The sequence below is a fragment of the Mauremys mutica genome, chromosome 2 (assembly GCF_020497125.1).
Source record: "Mauremys mutica isolate MM-2020 ecotype Southern chromosome 2, ASM2049712v1, whole genome shotgun sequence".
Taxonomy (NCBI): domain Eukaryota; kingdom Metazoa; phylum Chordata; order Testudines; family Geoemydidae; genus Mauremys; species Mauremys mutica.
In genome coordinates, this window is record NC_059073.1 from 8,748,034 (window position 1) to 8,768,153 (window position 20,120).

Consider the following 20,120-nt stretch of genomic DNA (forward strand, 5'->3'; position numbering starts at 1 on the left):
AGGGGAATTGCTTCTATATTGGTTCAGGACATCTTGTCACCAAGGAAGAAATGCAATTACCAGTGCACTGAGCCTTGAACATTTTTAATAAATAATTATATTTATAATTAGTGAAATAATTACTGACGCTCAGCAAACTCTCCATCATTCAAATTGGCATCTCGATGGAGTTCCAACTTCCCAGCTCATCAGAATTCAGAGATACCTTTAAAAAAGCGATTTCTAAATCCATTTTTCTTTATACTGCAAATTTCAAGTTAGCAATAAAAATACAGCATGATTTATGTGGCTCTTTCCACATCCCAAAGCTTCACAGGATTCCAGAAATGTGTAATGAACGTATCAGACGTATGACTCTCAATATCGATAACATGCGCCGTAAAACATCGCTATCAAATACTATCGCTACTTACAACTGGATTAAATTAGCAAAGCGCCGTAAGGTGCCCAAGAAATAGAGTTAGCTGCACATTCAGCTCCTTTTTTCTCCCTTGCCCTGACAGAGGTACACACATTTCATTTCCCACTTAAACACATCAGAAATCTGTAATTCACATCCAATTTACCCTTAACAGAACAACAAATACATAAAGGCTGCCATCTCTGAGGCAAAAATCCAGTGACAGACGCTGCTAGCAAAGAATAACAGCATCTGTATTTACTCTCTGGGATATCAGTTCTCAGGAGGAACGTTCCGTAAGCTAATAAGGGGCTCTACACTAGCTTTCATGGAGGGATTGCAAAGCATCCTGTGACTACATCAAGCCACCTGCTACCCTCGTGATGGGAGTAGGTGGCCCAACAAAGCAAGTCTCTAAACCCAACACAGTGGCATTCTTCTGTTTGTCTGTAATGTGATAACTTTTGAAAAACGCATCCAATCAATTCCGAAATCTCAGGCGTCAAGGGACAGAACCCTCTTGATTGGGGGGGGGGGGGGAATTCAGAAAAGCCTGATTTCACTGGGAATCAAGCAGCGAGCTGTGGCCATGTGGAGTTTTGTGGCAGCAGAGGGAATAGAATTCTGCCCCTCCTGCTCCTCTAGACCATCAGACGCACCAGTCGAGCAGTCAAGCCTCCCAGCTAGCTACCAGGGGCTGGATGACCAGCTCTCTTAGGGGAAAGCCTATAGGAGGGAGCTGGGGTGAGGAAAATGTGGTAAAGTTCATTGTGCCGGGGAAGGGCAGGGTTTGCCTGTGCTTGGGGAATAGTGGGTTCAACCTCCAGCACCCACTTATTAGCATGGCCCTGTTCTGTCAGCCAATGGCAGCTGAGCCTGGTGCCTTCAATCAATGGACCAACCACTAGGGGGCAGCAGCATCCACAGAAAGGTCCCCAATCCTGCTGGCTGATCCTTCCAGGAGGGTGTGCATAGGTGCAGTTTGCAAGATCACAGCCCAGCTAGTAGGTTATGCAGGGAGCGGAGGGAAGGGAAGGGAAGGGGCTCTTCCCAGGACACAACAGCTGCTCTCTGTTATTGAACCCGGAGTTTCCTTCCATGGCTCGTTACAAGACGTTGTATTAGATTTGCGACAGCTAATTATTAGCACGGCAATAATTTACAGCGGGTGCCATCAATATTTGTACATTGTGGAGATGGCATAATAACGTCGTCTTTCCTAATTATATCAGGGAAATCATTACTCCAAAGTACCGTAAAAATTAATAAATATTATTATCCTCATACCTGTCATAATGCTTAAAACCCTTTAGCCAATGGACTACACCTGCTATTGTCCTTTATTCTTTTAGGTAGCTCACCTTGATGGAGATGGCCTGTGGATCATTTTGTGGTATGTGCTTAGGATGAGCAGCTGGGCCACTAGCTTCAAAGCTCTGGGTTCAAGTCCCAGCTATGCCAGAGCTTGAGCAAGTCACTTAGGGTGGAATGTTTAAAAGGAGTTAGGAGACTAACTCCTTTCAAACATTCTACCACCAGTGTCTCCGTGCCTCAGTTTCCCATCAGTAAAATGAGGCTTATAACTCTCCCTTTGTCTGTCTTGTCTTTTTAGGGTGGGATTTTCTAAAGCACCGAGCCTAAGCGATTTAGGCACAAAGATGTGGGAGTTAGGCACTTAACTTTTTTGGCACTTTGGAAAATCCCACTCTTAGACTTCAAGTATCAGAGGGGTAGCCGTGTTAGTCTGTATCCACGAAAACAATGAGGAGTCCGGTGGCACCTTAAAGACTAACAGATTTATTTGGGTATAAGCTTTCATGGGTAAAAAACTGAAAAAAAAAATCTGAAGACGTGCCAGCCTTTTTGGTGCCCTAGGTGGCGGAAGGTCCTGCCCCCAAAATACCGCTGACGACCGTGGCGGCTGGATGTTCGGCTACCGCGGTCGCTGCCCTCCAGATGTCAGTGCCCTAGGCAACCGCCTAGGTCGCCTAATGGGTTGTGCCGGCCCTGCACCTGGGGGCGTTACTGAGCCTTTGTCTATGCTGCTCTGAGTGTCCCCTCTGCAAAGCACTGCTCCCGGTATTGTGCCCTCGCTGGCCTAGCAGCCTCTCCCAGAGGTCTTTGTGCTGCACAGCTCTAGGATATTTCACTAGGAGAGTGGTGAAGCACTGGAATGGGTTCCCTAGGGAGGAGGTGGAATCTCCATCCTTAGAGGTTTTTAAGGGCAGGCTTGACAAAGCCCTGGCTGGGATGATTTAGTTGGGAATTAGTCCTGCTTTGAGCAGGGGGTTGGACTAGATACCTCCTGAGGTCCCTTCCAACCCTGAGATTCCATGATTCTGTCCCACTCCATGGAGGACAAATGTGTCTTCCCTCTGGGGCGAATTGCAGGAAGGGCAATAGAAGCCCGTCAGAACTGCAGTGATTTTAGCCTGCACCCTCACTGCACTAGGGGTGGGGTCTAGCCAGAGTGAAACAAGAGCCCAAGCTGTAACCTGGACCCCCAGCTGGGTCAGCCAGCCGGGGCTCAAAGCGCCGGCACACCCTGATCGGAGGTTTTTCTGTGTGGGCGATAGAGGGGTTAAGGCTAAAACTCAGGTAAGAGCTGGTGTTAACGGTGCAGAGTAGGCAGGCCCCTAGTCAGAGGCGCTGACGTTTGGTTTTGCCCGTGAGTGCCCCACACGGGCACTGCCCCCTCCCCCAATGCTCCGCCCCCACTCTGCCCCTGGGGCCCTGCCCCCCCTCCACCTCTTCCTGCCCCCAGATCCCCTCCCCTGAGCACCTCCCGCCCGCTGCTTGCTCTTTTCCTTAAGGGCGGTGAGGGGGGAGGGGGCAGAAAGAAGCAAGTGGAGGGGCAGCCCCACTCAACAGCTGATTGGGGGCGCAGGGCCAGCCAATGAACAGCTGATTGGCAGCCAGCCCCGGGGCCACCAGAGCAGCCGCCCTGGCCAGGCCCGTGGGTGCAGCGCACCCCCTATTTTTTTCTCCATGGCTGCTTAAGCCCCTGAGCACCCACAGAGTCGGCACCTGTGTCCTTAGTCTCTCCGTGCCTCACCTCCCCATCTCTAAAACAGAGCTAGAAATACTTCCTTTGCCTTTTGCTATTCAGTGCTCATGCTGTGGGATTGGTTCCTTTACTCGGACGGTTTCTTTCTGTTTCTTGGTTGCTTGACAAATGTTATAAACCAGAGAATAAAAAATTGCAAATGATGCATTTTCAAGTCTGAATTTTTAGATTGTTTGGTACTGAGATTCACGCCATTTTCACCATAATAACACCAAACAAGCCCAAGTTAAAGCAATGTTTAGCCTTACTCACATCTTTTGGACCTACACACAAGTAATAACCAATGAGAACCACCGAGGAGGATTTGTTTAGACTTCAAAATGCAAAAGAAATGCCACTTCAGAATGCAAGATCAAAATACAAAATTCTTCACTTCCCCACTTCCATTTCAGTATAGAGCTGGTCAAAAAAATGTGGCATTTTTTTCCAGCAGAAAATGCTTTTTCCAAACAAAATTTTTCACTGGAATTTTGTTTTCCTTCAAAGTTTGTCGGATTTCTGACAAAATCTACAACAGGAAAAAGCTGATGTCAATGTCAAAAAGCTAACTTAACCTCGCCCCTTGAGATTCATGGACATGCCAATGTATGTGTGAGGCTAGCAGACCAGGTGCCAGCTGATGCCAAAACCCCAGGCCTCACTGAATGCTTACAAATGCTTGGCTAAAAGCCGGGCAAATTCACTTGTGTATTAGTAGAGATCAAAGGGCTTGTTACGTGTATAAGAGCATATTTGGTGTTTAAGCCTCCTGAAAACGAATGGGAGGTGACATGCATTGTTTTTACTTCTCTGTCTCCCGTTATAATGTTGTAGCAAACATTTACATTGTGTGTATCCCTGTCACTAAATAACCCATCAAACAAGAAGGAAGTCTCATGGAATGCAAATGAACTGGGAAAAAGTGCTAATTTCAAAGCAAGGGGTCATTGTGTGTGATGATCGAGGTCAGAGGCTCTAAACGCGTTCCTCACGCTCCGGCCTCAAAAGGAAAAGACCCCGTCAGCTTGTTTGCTGTGAAAATCTGTAAGTATGGATGTAGGGAAAGATCCTATATCTCTGGACTGTTTGGATTCTAACCGGCTGGAGTAACTGAATGAAAAGACAGAGATCCCCGTGGTTATTCTGGGTAGCTCTGAGAGCCTTTTGGGAACCTGGCAGATTACTACATCTCTGCTATCATTTGGAATTATGGACTGTCTATAGATTTTACCTGTTTTAACCGCTCAATAACTCATCTGCTTTTCTTAGCAAATAAACCTTTAGTTAGTTTGCTATAGAATTGGCTACAGGCGTTGTCTTTGATGTAAGATCTAGGGTACCAATTGATCTGGGGCAAGGATGAGGGTGACCTGAATGTTGTGTGATTTTTGGTGTAAGTGACCATTTCTCACGCAGTCCAGCTTGTTTTGGGGGGAAGGTAAGAAAGACAGGAGAGTCGAAGGGGATTGTCCGCGACTCCATGGTAAGACTCAAATAGCGATCCAGGAGTTCCCGTTTGGTACTGGCTTGGTGAAATCTAATTGTAGATCACACCACCAGCTTGGGGCGGGTCTGCCCTGCTTTCTGACAGTCTGCCCTGCGGTCGGGAGCCACACCAGACAGTGTGACAATTATACAATTTGTGGCCCGGACAGTGCCCTTGGAGCATGGTTGAAATGGCACTGCGATGACGAGCAAGAAAACCCTCAGGAGAATGACATAGAGGTTGTCACAGACTCAGTGGCATGGAGATATTTTGAGATGAACAGTTAAGTCTCAAGAGCAATAATCCAGGAAAAAGTGGCTAGCCAGGAGTGGCTGGGGTGGCGGGGAGTGGCAGAGGGAGCAGAGGTTGGTGCTAGTGTAGACAGGACCATACCTGTTTCCAATACCATCACAGGAAGGATAAAGGCCCAGGTCCTCTTAGTCACTCCAGTGTAAATCAGGAGTAACTCTGCTGAAGCCAACAGCATTACACCAACATCAGGGAGAGGAGAACCAGGCTCCAGGTGTCTATCATAACCTACTGCACTATCTATCAATTGACCCTACCGTGGTGTGACTTGTTTCATTGCTATGTATTCCCAGAGTAATGAGGACTGACAAGCAGCTGGAGTTCGCAGCTTCTCAAGTGCCTGAGTCATAAAAAGAGGAGGGAGGGAGAGAGAGCACTGTAATGTTATGAACATTACAAGGTGTGCTGGGAAATTTATCCATTCAGGGAATTCATCCACTGTGCAGCATGTCATGCCTGATTCACAATAAAATTCAGAGAATCATAGAAGATCAGGGTTGGAAGAGACCTCAGGACGTCATCTAGTCCAAGCCCTTCTCAAAACAGGACCAACACCAATTAAATCATCCCAGCCAGGCCTTTGTCAAGGCGGGACTTAAAACCTCTAAGGAGGGAGATTCCACCACCTCCCTAGGTAACCCATTCCAGGGCTTCACCACCCTCCTAGTGAAATAGTTTTTCCTAATATCCAGCCTAAACCTCCCCCATTGCAACTTGAGACCATTGCTCCTTGTTCTGTCATCTGCCACCACTGAGAACAGCCAATCTCCGTCCTCTTTGGAACCCCCCTTCAGGTAGTTGAAGGCTGCTATCAAATCCCCCCTCACTCTTCTCTTCAGAGAGTATTAGGCCTTAAAAACCTCTAAGGAAGGAGATTCCCCCACCTCCCTGGGCTTCTACAGCACCTCAGTGGGGCTTGTGAGCTATTATAAGTTAATTATTCATCATTATTACTTACAGTTGATTGTTATTGATGTCTTATTAGTGGAAGCTCCATTGCAGTACAAATAATACGCCTCTGCTAAGTGATCCTGTTTCTCTGGGAGTGCATTTGCTTGTTATTCATAAGTACCCTCTGAATCTCCATCCTCTTTGGAGCCTCCCATCAGGTAGTTGAAGGCTGCTATCAAATTCCCCCTCACTCTTCTCTTCAGAGAGTATTAGAGAGATGTCTTTCTATAGCACCTTCCACCCAAGGATGTCACAGTGTTTTGCATGCATTCAGTAATGAAACTTCATAGTCCCCTTGGGAGATTGGAAATGTTCCAATGGCACATTGTTACCTGTCATTGATTCAGAAATTCCAAGGCCAGAATGGACCGTTGTGATCATCTAGTCTACGCTAGGCTGCTAACGTGTTAGCCAACACCTCCCAAATCTGAGATGAGACAAGATGTTCAACCTGCTCACCCCAGGGTTGGATGCCAGGGTGCTTAAAACAGCCATGCCCCCCTCTCCAGGAGAGCTCCCAGTCTTGTTAATGCTGCTGGAGCAGAACTGGTGGTAGTAGCCGTGAAAATATTTGTCCAGTTTCTTAGTGTACACAGGGCTTTTGATTGCGCCGTGGGTTCCATGCTAGTTTAATGTTGACCCGCAACGTGTAATCATTAAGTAATCTGCAGCAGAATGTAATTACAGAGCCTAATATTTATCCAGGGAGACCTGCCGAGCTGTCATGTGCACATGGCCACGCAGCAGGGAGGGAGGTGAAACGGAAGAGCGGGCCAGCGGTGGATTCTATTTGTGCTCTGTCACTCAAACCACTGGAAAACTGGTGGTTGCTTCTGGCAGCTGTCCAAACACAGATGAATCTGCTAAGCGGACTGCTTTGGGCTGCCTCTCTTTTGACCATTAGAGCCACCTGACTGCTTTCTCCAGATTGACAAATTGGTGAGCGTCCCACATCCAGGAACCACGCAGAACCCTCTCCATCTTGCAAGGCATGTGAGTGCTTCCAGGCAATGTGATGCTAAGCCAGGTCAGTCTGGTTCTAATTCTGCTCCTGTTAACACCCCCAAAAGCTGGGAAATCCTCTCTCTTTTAGCCCAGCAGCTCTCAGAAAGGTGTGAATTTTTTTCTGACTTTCAGAAGCCTCATAGAAAACTGAAGACATTACATCCTAGCTAAAGGATGTACAATTGCATCTCCACTTACTGGTGAACACCCTCATTTTCATCCGTATTTAGATCAGTGGTTTATCAACTTTTTTTCTGGCAACCCAACTGAAGAAAATTGTTGATGCCCATGAGCCAACGGAGCTGGGGAATGAGGGGTTTGGGTGTGGGAGGGGCTCAGAACTGGGGCAGAGGACTGGGGTGTGGGGGTGAGGGCTGTGGGGTGGGGCTGGGAATGAGGGGTTCAGGGTGTAGGAGGCAGCTCTGGGCTGGGGCAGGGGGTTGGGGTGCAGGAGGGGATCAGGGCTCTGGGTTGTGCATGCAGGCTCTGGGGTGGGGCCAGGAATGAGGTGTGGAAGCCAGTAAATAATTAACAAGGATTTGAAGAGATCTTAATGAATGTTAGTTAGCAAGAGTCAGGCCATACTGTAACCTTAATGACGTAAGACTTGTAGGAGCAAAGATAGTGCGAGGCGACAGGACAGGAACTGTGTACAAAGTTATTACGACCTTGCAATCACTAACCAAAATGCAGGCTTGCTTTTTCTAGGATTGAGACAAATAAGATAAGCCTTTTTGCTATGTATAAACAAAATGTAGTTGTTGCTTTTTACTGTCTGTATTATTGTTAGAAATTGTCTGTAAAAGGTATAAAGGCTTGCTGTGATTGTTTACCAGTTGAGAGACCTGTCCAGGACTGGGGTGACCCTGTGTCCTATGGCACTCTCTCCCTCCATGGTAATTACTGGAGAAATTAAAGAATTTGATTTTGCTGCACCCAAACAATAAAAGCGAGAACTTAGTTTTTCTTCGACAATTTGGGGGCTCGTCCGGGATGGCAACGCCCACGGACCCACAGACGGCTACTACGGATCATTCCCCTTCGAACCCCATGGCGCCACATGAGAGGTATGAGACCTTTTGAAATCTCTATTGGGGTATCGGAGGAGGACTTTCCGTGAGGACATCTGTCTCTGTTGGGCTCACGCCATCTGAACTTATTGACTGTGCAGCAGGATCAGATGCAAAGTGGTATTGGGGAGAGGCCCCAATAAGGTTAGTTTATAGCAGTACTTTGAACTGCTGAGTTGGCCAAGGTAAATGCATAAGGTAAATGCATAGGTAAATGCATTAGAATGCACCGGTGCTGAGGGGTTTTTACCGCCTCAAGAGGGGTTGTCATACCGCCTCATGGTATTGGTCCGGACCAGGTAAAGATGCATCATGGTTAAAATAAAAAAAAAAAAAAGAGATAAAAAGGTTAAAAAAAAAAAGGGTTAAAAAAAGAAAAAAAGAAAAAAAGAAAAAAGAAAAAGGAAGAAAAAGAGGCCTTGGTGTGTGTGTGTGTACACCAGTGTGAGTGGCTGTTACCGGGCTAGCCCAGTAACTAGTGGATCTTTAGGAGATCCGACCCACGGTGGGCTGACTCAGCCTGGCATAGTCCGGCGAGGAAGCTGCCTGGGTCTAGGGGTGTGTGAACCCATCTTCCCTCCCCTTTCCGTTCCGTGTGGGCTACTGACAGTCTAAATATTCCACCTTACCCCCTAAGAGTGCCCCAGCATATTACATGTACGTACATTATGGTCCTAAAATCTGCAGGTATTTAAATGATTGGAATCTGTACATGCGTGAAAAAATTCATTTAAACAATGTCCATTAGAAGGCACCTTCAATCGAGATAAGATCATATATCTAAGAGGAGCTTTTAATCACCAAAGAAAAGCCTCTGACACGGTGTGAGCAATTTGTCTAGGAACGGGTTAATTTGAAATTCGGCTTCACCCAGAGATAGGAGAAGTTGTTTTGTGTTCAAGGTCGAAAATCAGTGCGGACTATGCTAAGTGCAAAGGAAAACTGCTTTGCACTTGTGGAACATAGAGACGGGCAAACCGAAGGCAGTACAGATTGCGGAATTGGAATTATATTTGCAAAGCTTAACTTCCCAGTGAGACATGTGTGAGCATTAAAGTGGTTTAAGGCTTGGGGCATTCATGTTTTTTCTGTGTGAGGTGGGAGCATTCCCAATACTCTCCATTGTTGTTTTATTATTTTTAATTAAGCTTTAAAACTTGATATAGAATACGGAAACACTATTTGGTTTTGGTGCATTATTTAGCTTTGGCTTTGTTTTGTTTAACCGGTTACTGATGTTTTTCTGCTCTGTTCATTTGGCCGTTAGGTGTGTGAGCGGAACTGAACTTCTCGTTCGTAATTCCTCAGGGTGGAAGCCATGTGTGCGATGAAGCTCTGAGGTTGTCCTGAGATTTTTACAGTCCCGCCCCCCCGTAGCGGACAATATAATAGAAGTAGAAAAATTTGGCTTAGACTGTAATTTTCTCTGCTTTCTGTGTAATTTTCTTTTCTGTTTAAGTGTCAGCAGACAAATGGGTGGGTCTCTGGGTAGACCCCCAAAGGGGTTTGGATTATGTGTTAAGTAAATGGCCATGTATTTTTGCCCAGGTGGCAAGCCTTACTAGGGAGGACTCGGGTAGTCTTGTGAGTAGAAATGTTTTGGGGACAAGACCAGAAGGGTGAGGGCTAGTTGTGAAGCCCACCCTCCTAGCTAAACTGGTAGTGGAGCAAATTGGTGCAAAATGGAAGGGACGGCTCAGCAAGAAAAAAGGATCGGGCCCAGGCGAGCAGGCAACAGACAGAGTGATTGGACAACAGGTTGGAAACTTTTGAGGGTGTAGTGGAATAAAGGAGTAAGTGAATATAAGCATGAGAATTTCAAATACTCAGAAGTATATTTGGAATGGGATTTGAATTGGTAAAGTGGCTGTTGGAAGGGAAAAGCAAGTGAGGACAGTTTTTTGGTGTCTTTGAAATGTTTGTAAATAAATTCAGGCAAATAAATTTATTGGATTGTAATAATTTGGCTGTGACCAATTTTGTTAAATCAGTTGAAGACTGTATACAGTACTATGTAATGATACTTTTATTAGGCTCTACAGGCACTATAAGTGGTGATGTTTTCTTTCAGTGTTTAAAAGCAGGAGTTAACAATAGGAAAGCAAGCCGGAAAGCATCTGTGATAATGCAAATTAACTAACTGATAAGGTGGAGGCCGCTGAAACCAAGGCTGTCTAAGAAACACATACGAGAAAATATGGGGTAATTCCTCTGTTTTGCCTAGAATCAACAAGAGTATTTGTATATTTTAAGTATTTAATTGCCCAGACGGGGTGGACCTCTGTTTTTGTCTTTCAGATAATCAAAGAAAACTAATGCCAGCTGCACAGCATTCAACGTACCTTGATTTACTGGCACAGTAGAAGATTATGTTGTGTGTTCTATGTTCTGTCTTGTTGTGTTTTTTTTTTGTGGCCAGAATTGTTGTGTTTAATATTTTCATGAGATGGTCTGATTTGATATCAAGCGGAAATGTTGGATTGAGATGCAGATACTTGTTTTGTTCAATTTGGAATACAAAGTGTTTGGTTACATCAGAAAATGTGATATACTAAAGTCTAATACATTTTCTTAAGTAAGAGAAAGAAACTACATTGGCCAAATCTTTTAATTGAGAATTGTTGTTAAAATTTGCATACTGACAGTCTTTGGAAGCGAGGACATGAAAAGTTAACCCACTCCCCATATTGTACAAGGGATCCTTCTGGCTACCTCAGACTTTTAGCCAGAGGGCTGGGGATGGTGGATAGCTATTGGACTAGAAGTTATATTAAGTGAACTTCTCACAGTGGGTGTGCTTGTCCTGGCTTGTTCTTCCAAAGTTCTGTAATAAGGTTATTTTAGTGAAAGGGTATATGTGGCATACATTGAATGATAATACTTCTGTACTGTATAACAGTACTGTTTATGTGTTCATGGTATGAAAAAGGTGTATAATTGAAGAGTAAAAGTTTTCTTTGTAGGTTAAATGAAAAAAAAAAAAAAAAGCCAAGAAGAGAATGGCTAACATGCGCTGGCCCCAGTCAAGGACACCGCTTGGCTGCCTACCAAGAGAAGGGGGGGGGAACGCTGGGACAGTGGAACGCCGGAACGGGACTTACAAAAAATGAACTGGCCAAGATTTGTGCTGAGACACACTTAAAGTGGCCAGATGCCCTTCCTTTGGCACTGATGTGTATGAGAGCCATTCCCAATTGAACGACTGGACTCAGCCCTCATGAAATTTGACAGGACACCCAATGCTGACTACCAACTGCACCCCCACTAACCCCAGCTCAGATGGACATTCATTTGCTGGATAACATAATGCTTAAATATTGTCAGGCACTAATGAAATGTGTTAAGTCTTTTTATACACAGGTGATGGAAGCACTACCAAAGGATCCTGTGCAACCTTGCCACTCGTTGGAACCAGGAGCCTGGGTCTACATAAAGATCCATCAGCGAAAGACTGCCTTGGCTCCATGCTGGAAAGGCCCTTTCCAAGTCCTGCTGACTACCGACACCGCTGTGAAGTGCCACAGACTGACTGCTTGGACCCAGGATTCTCACTGCAAAAAGACCCCTCCACATCAGAAGAATTTTCCTATTGATGATTAGCCTATTCTTTCTTCTAGTTCTACTGTGCTTCTGGACAGCTTCTGGACAACCTCTCCCTTGTCCACTGACAGACCAACTGTGCCTTTAGACTTTTCTAGAAAAAGCACAGCTATTACAGGGTGATATGTGCTGGAAACCTCTCCCCTGTAGGATGCTAAACCTTGATTGTTTTGGGAAGGCAGAAGAAGCACTCACTCCACTGACATTGCCAAAGTCCAGGAATTCCTGACTAAAAGGACATTGAGAACTGACCCTGGTGAAGAAACACAGAATTACATACTGGCAGGAAGAAATTTGTGGGACCCATGCTTGGGACTGTGGTATTAATTGGATTTTGGGGTTTATTCTACAGGCTGCGCCCTGTGTTCTGGATAAATCCTTCAGTATGTATTGCCCTCCCTAATTGGATTTTAACTGACATTGCCCTTATCCAGTTTTCTACATACCCAGATTGCTCACAAGGGGCTGCCATTAGATTAGCACAACAAAAGGCCTGGGTTATTTCCTCTGGACAAGAAGGGAATTGACCAGATCCCTGTGGGCTGGGGCCAATAGTGTAGTAGTCATTTGGACTATTCTTAAAGGCCAAGAACATGATAAGAAATTGGGGCAACTAGAAAAGGCCACTAGTCTTATTTTTGAAGCTCAGCTATCTTAAGTACAGGCTGGAGTTGGTGAGTTACATGTCATTTCCACCCTTAGTTTTATGACCCAGAAGTTACTGACAGAGATGGTATTGAATATCACTGAGGCTGGGAAGGCATTGCAGTGGGATCTGGACCAGACTTGGCCCACTGCCCTTACAGACACGTCAGGAGTACCATCTGATCTGTGGTCATGAAGACATACTTGGACACTTTCTGGATGGAAGTGTGGACATTCACAGTGCTCCTTCCAAGCATATGGACCAGTTAGGGGGTGTGGGCTCCCACATACCGAATCCTGCTGGGTCCATGGGGAGGATGCATGTGGAACTGAATTATTTACCGAGACATCTGGGAAATTAGACCACCTGGTATACCTACCTGATTTATAGACAGTACCCCTAGAATAACACCTGACAAGATATACATATTGATCTTACCACTGCTGCAGGCAATTATATCATTTACTGGCCTGCAGATAGAATGCAGATAGAATGCAGATAGAATGTTGCAAGTAGCTCTTAGATTTTAGGTATATTTTGATTGGACTAGAATAATGCCTGATCGGTTTCATAAATTTGCTTTCATTGTTACCTAAGGTTCAAAGAATCTCTGAATTGCAAGGGCAAATTCACTTGCTTTAGAATATATTTTAAGCTGAAAAGGATACCTTTCATACAGCTTATAGAGTGTTTACTTTATGTACTAGGTATGTTGTTTTATGCTTTGTGATCAGAATTGTACAACAGCCCCGTTGTATTGTTCCTCTGGGACTGTTATTGTTTGTCGTGTTGTTAGTTAGTTTAGGATTATGTTATTGTTGTTGTTTTTGAAAAAAAAACAAAAACATAATTATAGTTATAATACCTTTTCATGTTCATGCTAATCATGCATTGTCATTACGTCCCATGACGGTTGACAGGTTTGCTGTAGAATCTGAAGTCCATGGTTTCATGCGAATTGAGATTTGAAATTGTTTGTTGTACTAGAAGTACAAAAGGGGGGAGTGTGGAAGCCAGTAAATAATTAACAAGGATTTGAAGAGATCTTAATGAATGTTAGTTAGCAAGAGTCAGGCCATACTGTAACCTTAATGATGTAAGACTTGTAGGAGCAAAGATAGTGCGAGGCGACAGGACAGGAACTGTGTACAAAGTTATTACGACCTTGCAATCACTAACCAAAATGCAGGCTTGCTTTTTCTAGGATTGAGACAAATAAGATAAGCCTTTTTGCTATGTATAAACAAAATGTAGTTGTTGCTTTTTACTGTCTGTATTATTGTTAGAAATTGTCTGTAAAAGGTATAAAGGCTTGCTGTGATTGTTTACCAGTTGAGAGACCTGTCCAGGACTGGGGTGACCCTGTGTCCTATGGCACTCTCTCCCTCCATGGTAATTACTGGAGAAATTAAAGAATTTGATTTTGCTGCACCCAAACAATAAAAGCGAGAACTTAGTTTTTCTTCGACAGAGGGGTTCAGGGTATGGGAGGGGGCTCTGGGCTGGGGCAGAGGGTTGGGGTGTGGGGGTGAGGGCTGTGGGGTGGGGCCGTGAATGAGGGGCTCAGGGTGTGGGAGGGGGTTGGGGTGCAGGAGGGGATCAGGGCTCTGGGTTGTGCATGCAGGCTCTGGGGTGGGGCCAGGAATGAGGGGTTCAGGGTATGGGAGGGGGCTCTGGGCTGGGGCAGAGGGTTGGGGTGTGGGGGTGAGGGCTGTGGGGTGGGGCCGTGAATGAGGGGCTCAGGGTGTGGGAGGGGGTTGGGGTGCAGGAGGGGATCAGGGCTCTGGGTTGTGCATGCAGGCTCTGGGGTGGGGCCGGGGATGAGGGGTTTGGGGTGCAGGTGGGGGCTCTGGGTTTGAGGGGAGCTCAGAGCTGGGGAAAGGGATTGAGGCATGAGGTTGGGGTGCAGACTTACCTCCAGTAGCTCCTGGTCAGCGGCGCAGCTGAGGTGCAGAGGCAGGCTTCCCGCCTGTCCTGGCACTGCAGATTGTGCTGCGCCCTGGAAGCAGCCTGCAGCAGGTCCGGCTCCTATGCAGGGGCATGCAAGTGGCTCTGCGCAGATCTCGCCCAAAAGCACTGACCCCCTTGCTCCCATTGGCTGGGAACTGGCCAGTGAGAGTGTGGAGCCGGTGCTCAGGGAAAGGGCAGCATGCAGAACCCCATGACCCCCCACCTAGGAGCCAGAACTGGGGCTTCCAGGGTGCAGCTTTGGAACAGATAGGAACTAACCTGCTTTAGGGGGCAGCACCACTGATGGGACTTTTAATGGTCCAGTCAGCGGTGCTGACCAGAGCCACCACGACCCAGTGCCTTCCATTCCGCAAACCAGTATTGGGTCATGACCCGCAGTTTGAAAACCACTGATTTAGATAGCATGGCGCTTAAGAGGACTTTTCCAAAGATGGGTAAGGAGCATTATTCCCATTTTACAGATGGAGAAGCTCAGAAAGTGAGTGAAGGTCATCTAATGACTTGGTAGAATTGAGACTATATGCAAGTGGCAAACATACCTCACCAGTGGGTTCTGACTTCTGGAAAGACAAGTTTGATTATCTAAAGCTGAGTGATCAATATTGGCAGTAATCACTACAAGGGGATGGCTCATCTCCGTATGTAATGCCCACAGACCCTAGCTGGGATCAAACCTGGGAACCTCGGGAGCTTAACACATAAGCTTTTACTGTATGAGCTAAAAGAGACAGCCGCTGCTGTAGCAGACTCATCAAGCGCCAGGTAGGCTAGGTGCCACTAGAGGGAGACAGAGCACCCCACCGAGTCGGCGTGGGTAACACATAAAATGAAGCACATGCACAAAGCTTTATGGGATCAAGGCCGTAATCTGAAATTCCCACGACCTTGCTCAGTATTTCAATGCATGAGACAAACTGGAGGCTTTCAAATGACAGGCTGGAAAGGTCACGTTTTGTTTTTGATTACTTTCACAGCGGTTTAACTCATGATAAATTAACCAAATAAAAAAACAACCACCCTAAGTTAATTGTACAGGTTTAAAATCTCTGGCTTTCCTTTCGCGTTCACCTACCGAACTTGGTCTCAGCCGATGTCGTTCAGCCATGGAGACTGTTTTCGTTCTTTCTTGGCGTGACCTTGGGCACATCACTTTATTGCGTGCCTCACTTTCCCCCCGCAGTGAAAAAGGGAACGATGACACTGACCTCCTGTGAAAAGTGGTTTGATACCTAGGGATAAAAAGCGCTAGATAATTGCTAGGTGTCACGGTACTTCGGATACTGCACAGTGCTGGGGCATTGCTGGAGCACAAACGCCATGGTTGCTTTCATCCGCCCAGCCCTTCTGAGCTATAATAGCTGCTTCAGAAACGTCCAGCACAGGCAAAGGGCTGCTTCCTCTGTTCTCATAGGGCTTATGCTTAAGCCTAATGCAGTTCCATCAGCATGGCTGAGCTGTCTGCTGCTGCCACTCCACTGTCAGCTGGTTGCAGGCCTGGCGTTCCCCTGGGCTGATGAAGCTGTTTTCCTGCTCAGGTTCGCTAGGTTGCGACTGAAAGGTCACGTCTCAGCCGAGGAAGGGCCGTGGGAGATGAGAGGAGCGGGGGAAGGGGAAAAAAAAGAGAAGATGGGATATGTGCGGGAGGGGAAATGAGAGAGCAAAGAGTGAGAAAGAGAAGGAAAAAGCAGGCGGGGACATTGCAGAGACCAACCAACCCCCTGCATCCCCAGATGAACTCAAGTGACCAGGCCAACTGTTGTTTTATAATCCAGCAGCACATTTTATGGGGGTTAAACAGCCTGTGCAGAGTACCCCTGTCCTGGGGGGGGGGGTGTCTCTGGCTAGCTGGGTGACTCTAGGTCGGCCACCCTCTTTCTTGGCTTCCCAGTATAGGGAATATTTCATGGTGGACTTGCAGCAGGAGTGGGTGGCTGGGTGCTCTTCACTCCAGTGAGGGCTGGTCTACACTAAGGGGAAAAATCGATATAAGATACGCAACTTCAGCTACGTGAATAACGTAGCTGAAGTCGAAGTATCTTATATCGATAACTTACCCGTCCTCACGGCGCGGGATCGATCTCCGGGGCTCTCCATATCGACGCCGCCACCGCCGTTCGCGGCGGTGGAGTTCCGGAATCGATATAAGCGCGTTCGGGGATCGATATATCGCGTCTAGATGAGACGCGATATATCGATCCCTGAAAAATCGATCGCTACCCGCCGATACGGCGGGTAGTGTAGACGTAGCCTGATTCTCCACCAGAGGGATGGCCCTGGGGCTGCTCTAAGTTGCCCCGGCAACCAGACCCAGTATGAGGGAGACAGATGCAAAGGTGGCTTAACGCCTCTTACACCTCTCAGAAAATGCCAAGGGACCTCTTGATAATGTCTGCCAGGCCAGCTCAGAAAAGACGAGGGGAAGGGACCTCGGGTTAGCATATCTCCCAACAGGGCCTGGTCCCTGAATGGTGCCTTTGAAGATTATCATAATAGAAATGAATTGTAACAACACTGTAACATCCCCTGGAGAATGGCACCTCCACTGACCCCTTCACTGCTAGACCCCCACCCCAGTGCTGTGGGGAGCAGCGCCCCATTGCCATCCCTACGGAACACCATTGCATAAAGCACATGGCACATAGGGCAGAGCTGTGGGCGCATTTGACCCGCACCTGGCCATAACTCCAGTACCTGGCAATCTCTGCATGGCTCTGGCATAGCCACCCCATTATACTGAGCCCAGCTCCAGGCACCATGGCCCAGATCTCCAAACGCATGTACACACCCCACGCCTATTGGTTTCAGGGGAAGTTGGGAGCCTAAAATAGATGTACCTGGTAGATATTGACAGACTGGAGGGAGTGAGATCATCCTGAGCCTGGATTGGTGAGGTCACTATAGCTAGCAGGGCTAAGCAACAACAATGTCCTCCTAACAGCCGACATGGATTTGAAGGCTACGCACCAAGGATGGATACTCTCTACGAACCAAGCGTTGTTATTCCAGTGAGCGCCTGCCTACAGCTCCTGCTTTGAAGTGACCCTCTACTGTGATTTTGCCCGACCTTTAATTAAAGCCCCAGATCCGCCAAGGAAGTGGTTCTTTGTGAGGTCTTCAGGCGGTCGTTGGAAGTCGGGCTTCACGGTACCATCATTTCAAACTGTCGGGTGTGAGTGCAGACACCAGGACTGCACGCGCTGGGCCAGATCACCCGCGGGGGTGAATCGGTGACTGCCGCTCTGCCTGTTTACTAGGGTTGCCAACTTTCGGAGCGAATAAAACCGAACACCCTTGCCCCGCTCTTTCTCCGAGGCCCTGCCCTGCTCACTCCATCCCCCCTCCCTCCGTTGCATGCTCTCCCCCACCCTCGCTCGCTCGCTCATTTTCCCTGGGCCTGCTAGGGCTGGGGAGAGGCTCCCTTTTCGAGCGGGGGTTCGGTTGAAAACGGGACGCCTGGCAACCCTACTGTTTACACTGAGGACCCAGCATCAAGCATTTCATCAAAGGGCAGCGGGGGAAATTCCCAGCATCGATGAATGCATTTAACGACAGCTTGGATGGGTCTGAGCAGCAGCAACACAAAGAAAACATTAATGCACATCGCTGCTGAGTAATTGGCCTTTCCAGTGCTTCCTTTGATTGGCTGCGCGGCTTTCATTCATGCAAAGAGAGGGAGAGCGAGCGAGTCCCGCAGGAACAGCTCATTTAATCCCGCTCCCGCCTCCTCTGTCACTGAACCTTTGCTGCTGACGTTCTGCGATTCTCCATTAGGAGCCCTCCAGATGTTCCCGCTGTCTCCAGAATGGGGAAGAAGAATACATTCCCATTACATCTAGCTCCGGGTGCATCACCCTGAGCCAGAGGGCGGGGGAGAGATTTCAAGGCATATGTCAGCCATCCCAGTATGGGAGCTGTGCTAAATGCCTGTTCTCTTGCATGCAGTGCTACCGGAGGTGTCAGGGCTGTTGCTGACTCCAACTCACTTGGACACACAATGTGGGTCTCTTTTCGTCAGCTCTGCCAGCTGGAAAAACATCCATCACAAGGCACATTTCAACAGAGACTGACAAGGGTGGCAGGCTCTGTGTTCAAACGGGTCCCAGCCCATTATCCCGTGAGTGTTGTTTGCGAAATGGCCTTAAAGAGCCAGTGCCACACTGCGGCAAGCCACAACTAAGGACAAGTAATAAATGCTTAACATCAACCAGTGCTAACCCTTATGGGAAAATCCAACAGACATTAGGCCCTATACAATATGGGGATGAAACCAATAAGGGACTGCAGAAAGGTGGGCCACACTTCATAATATTTAGAAATAGTTTATATAGGGTCAATAGATGTTGTCATAAATGGTTCATTGTTATAGACTCCACTAGGTTGCTGAGAACCATCTACAACACTGTCTACTGATGCGCTTATAGCCATCTGTAGCACCCACTCCCCATGTCTGTAATATGCTTATACCATCCCTGTTACCTAGGTCTAAGTATTAGGTTTACTTAGCTAGCTACCAATGCACTCTTAACACAAAGGATGGCCAAAATGTAACAGGGTCCTATGGAAATCCAAAGAGCCAAAACTCATGCAAAGTGGCACAAATCTGCTCAAATCATTGAGGGAAAAGGGCATGTGGCCAGCTATTGGAATGGTCATTAAAGCCACAGGCAGCTGGGTATAATTTACAGCAGATAAACACCCCTCTCCCATCACCACCACCATGAGTCAAGAATAGGTTAAAGAACTCCTGTGTTTCCGGTCAGCCCCAACCCACCACGTTTCTGGGGCCTGTCAGACTTGGGCTGGGCCATGAAAAGGCAGGAACTCAGTTCTCGCGAGGCAGCACTCTGAAACCAGGGCACCGGGTTATTTACTGAGGAACAGCCTGAGAAGGCCACCAGCCCAAGCCCTCTGAGGAAAGAGGAGAGGGCCAGTTTGTCTCTTTTGTTGAAATCCCCAAGGCAGGCTGGTCTTTAGCTGCCCAGAAGGATGGAAGCTGAGACTTCCTGCAGAACCGGCCAGATCACTTCCTCTCCTTTGTGCGAGGAAAGAGGGCCTAGTCCTCGTGGGCCTCGGAACCATTTCCTTTTTTTGTTGGGGCTATTTTATACTCCCCCAGGAGGGGGCAGACTCACTAACAGGTACAGCCGGTGGCAGGCTATAGCTCATGCCATAGGGCAGTTGTTGGTCTGGGAACAGACATACGAGGTAAGCAAGGTGGCTAACTTCACCCGAAATGGGCAACCTTGAGACATGACCTTTGACAAGCCCAAGGGCTGCTCTAACTTGTGCCAGTGTAAACAGAGTCTGAAGGAGCTCTCCCCTGACATCTAGTGTTGAGCTGTGGAAAAGGACTTCAGGAGCTGATCTAATTTGCATGGGCACACCCACCCTGCCTAGGTGCTCAGCATGATGGGATTGCTTGCCTAAATGAGCACTTGTGGCTGGTGTTGGATCCCCAATCTCCTTGTTATTGGGGCAGGACTAATAAAGCATTGTTATCCTTGTTGTGTGAATTAAGGGCAGCAGAACCGTACCTGGCATACCCCCGATGGAGGGACTCACCCTCAAGTGAATGTCACTTGCTAGGCAGGGGACATGGGTTCCTCCACCCCAGGAGATGGGGAGTGGTATAGGTT

At 47.4% G+C, this 20,120-nt stretch overlaps 1 long non-coding RNA gene across 1 annotated transcript; it reads left to right on the forward strand.

The window, feature by feature from the left end:
• Positions 1–9,085: 9,085 nt before the first annotated feature.
• On the forward strand, positions 9,086–10,616 carry LOC123365160. The gene is made up of 3 exons (XR_006577454.1): positions 9,086–9,311; positions 10,339–10,469; positions 10,566–10,616. It is a non-coding gene; the product is annotated as an uncharacterized LOC123365160 (long non-coding RNA).
• Positions 10,617–20,120: the final 9,504 nt, after the last annotated feature.